General features: G+C 33.9%; 1 pseudogene; it reads left to right on the top strand.

Moving 5' to 3' along the window:
- Positions 1-2,283: 2,283 nt before the first annotated feature.
- Positions 2,284-2,383, top strand: LOC138841598 (U6 spliceosomal RNA; annotated as a pseudogene).
- The last annotated feature ends 944 nt before the right edge of the window (positions 2,384-3,327 follow it).

Genomic DNA, 3,327 nt, shown 5'->3' with positions numbered 1-3,327 from the left:
AGTCATCTGTAAATTGAAAGTTTGAATTACAGTACTTTCTCTCAGATTTGGTGATCTCATCCTTCATTTTAAGTTGCCTTGCATTTCACAATTGCTTACTGCAAATTCCTGCATCTCAAGGAATTGGGGCCCTGAAATATAGGAAATGAGAAATTGAGATGGGTCTTCAATTAGTTTCTGTTGGCATGTTGCATGGGCCTAGGTGAGAAGTCTTGCCTCTGTTATCTCATGATGCAGATAACTGGGACCTGGGATCCTAGGACCCATGAGTCTTGCAGAAAAATAATATTTTTTAGACATCATATTTGGGCATAATCAGTAGGAATGCTTCAGAAATATGGAGAAAAACAGTTTGGGACCAGCAAGTTAAAACAATAAACAGAGCAGTAGAGTAAAATCCCTTATAGATTAGAGGAAAACAACATTGCTTTTTGCCATGTGAATTCAGAAGACCAAGAACACTTAGAAGGTATCACAAGTTTATACCGAAGACATTGCACTGATACTTTTTATATTCTAATATATATTCTAAACCTAATTATTTATATTCCAATTCTATTTATTGGAATAAATAAATTATCAACTAATTCTAGTATGTTTCACTGTGTGAAATATATAATCAGTACATATAAATGTAAAATATATAACTATATATAATATAATAAAAAGGCACATGTTTTGCATTGTTCTGTTGTGGTTAGGGTATCAAGGGCAACGGTGTTTTAAAGTATTATTCCATTATCTCTACTTTAGTGTTTGACAGAGTTATACCTAAAGCTTTACCATTTGTAGATTTATAGCCTGAAGGCAAGAGGAAACATTGTGATTAAAACATTACCAATTTAAGACCTGATAACGAGGAAAACATATGGACTTCTCCTGCAACTATGAAAATACTCGGTGTTAGAAAGGCAGTATTGTAAGTTCCTCCATGGTTGGATGGTATACATGCCAAGACATTAGGTAATCATGCATATGAACAATTTTTCACCTTTTCTTGGCATTAGCTACTTTTGAAATGGTAGGTATAACTAAGAATTAAAATTTGACAAAATACCTTCTAGTCTGAACAGTTCTGTCTGAACTGTTCATCTCTCTATGATCCCTAGTAACTAAGATTACGTTTGTTCCAGTAAGACAATATATGCTGTCAGGGTAAGATATTCTAGTTGGTCCGTTCCTACATGGAAGAAGGATAAAAGGTCAGGTAGACATTTGTGCCAGTAACACCTCATTTTGGAATATTTCAGTTGCAGAAGTTTAGAAGTAGCTCTTATGCCAGGCTTACTTTGAATCCATTAGCTCCACAAATCTAACTCAGTTGATAAATAAGTACTTGAAAAACCATCATCTTTGGACCTAGCTATAAATACTTGAAAGTACTGTCAAATCCCAAATGAAAAAGACTTAAAAAGTCATTGACAAAAAAATTTGCTCAAGAAAATGTGGTATATATACAAAATGGAATTCTATGCCTCTATCAGAAAGAATGATATTGCCCCATTTGTTAGGAAAGAGAAAGGCTTGGAAAAAATTATATTAAGTGAAGTAAGCCAGGCCCAAAGAACCATAGGTCCCATGGTTTCCCTTATTTGCAATATCTAGTATATGTCTGAGTCAAGCAGAAAAGGTCAGATAAGGTGATGTAAGGGAAATGAACCCTAAGATATGTATTTAAATGTTTTTTTTTCTTTCATGCGATTGCTTCTAACGCATTTATAAGATTATTTCTTTGTTGTTTTGTATGTCCCTCCCCCACAGTATCACCCCTGCTTTCACTGTATTTGATGTCGGTAAAATTTGTGGAGGGGAAAGGGAAAAACAAATCGTTTAAATAGGGATAGAGGTGGACATATTGCAACAATTAGATAAACAAGTCGTTATGTCGAAAAATGAACTTTACAACTTTGGTGCAGGGGGGTGTAGCGGGGAGGATTGGATGGGGGAGGATGGGAAGGGATGGAAAGGGAAAACAAAGGAGGAGGCTACAATGCTTGATAAGAAATGTACTCATTATATTTCCCATGTAATTGTAACCCTTCTGTACAATATTTTCACAATAAAAATTAAAAAAATTAAAAAATTAAAAAAACAAAACAAATTTTGCAAATGTGAGCAATCGACTGAACAATATCATTTTCCCCACTATTCTCAGAATTTTAGGGAAATAAGATCAATAGCATTGTTGGGAATAATAAGTTTTCCTTGTTACAAATAGGCACCCAAGGACATAAGCCTGTATAAAGATTGCATCATTAACTACTTAAATTTAGAGGATACTACATGTTTCAGCAGCACATATACCCAAATTATAACAATACAGAGATTAACATGGCACTTGCACAAGGAAGATATGAAAACTTGTGAAGTATTCCATATTTTTCCTTCTTCAGATGCAAAAAATGAAAAAGTGAAAAGTTAATTACAAAATTACAAGTGCAATAATCCACATAATTCATATAATTAAAAGTTAGTTTGACATCAGTGTATTAAGTCTTCAACTTAGAAAGGCCTTTACATAGCAAAACCTTTACAAAACTTTTGAAATTAGGCATCATTGTCATTTTATCCCAAAGAAATATAATACTATAAGGACCTAGGAAAAAAGGAATCTTAAACTGTTTCTATATGGAATGCAATCTGAGAGGACACAATAATGAACCTATATATTATAAAACAATGTCAAATTCAGAGTATATCTAGGAGAGAATGAAATAGATTATTGACATTATACAAACATAGAATATAGAATATTTTAAAAATATACTTTTTCAGACAAGCACCAGAAATACTTTAGTTTTTCTACTACTCATTTCAACAGATAAGTTAAAATTATTTCTGATTTAAAAAATAACAAATTCTGTAGAACTCATTATAGATGTATACAAAAACTCTTGAATACATTTTAACATCAAAGGCAGGCAATTCACTTGGAAGAATTAAATGGAATCTGTGAATTTTTACAGTAAGTTATTGCTGTTGCTGGGCATTGGAGGTTCACGCCTGTAATCCTAGCTACTCAGGAGGCTGAGATCTGAGGATTCGAATTCAAATCTAGCCTGGGCAGGAAAGTGCGTGAGACACTTATCTCCAATAAAGCACAAGAAAACTGGAAGTGGAGCTGTGGCTCAAGAGGTAGAGAGTTCGCCTTGAGCTGAAGAGCACAGGGAGAGTGCCCAGGCCCAGAGTTCAAGCCCCACGACGGACCAAAAAAAAAGACATTGCTGTTATTTGGATTGTGAAAATATTTTGTATGGACACAATGGATGGACTGGCATTTTTGAAATTTAAGAAACTTAGCCGAACCATTAGGACTTAGGAGAACAA

The sequence above is a fragment of the Dipodomys merriami genome, unplaced genomic scaffold (assembly GCF_024711535.1).
Source record: "Dipodomys merriami isolate MVZ:Mamm:240054 unplaced genomic scaffold, mDipMer1.0.p SCAF_3224, whole genome shotgun sequence".
Taxonomy (NCBI): domain Eukaryota; kingdom Metazoa; phylum Chordata; class Mammalia; order Rodentia; family Heteromyidae; genus Dipodomys; species Dipodomys merriami.
This window is presented reverse-complemented; position numbering and strand designations above follow the sequence as displayed.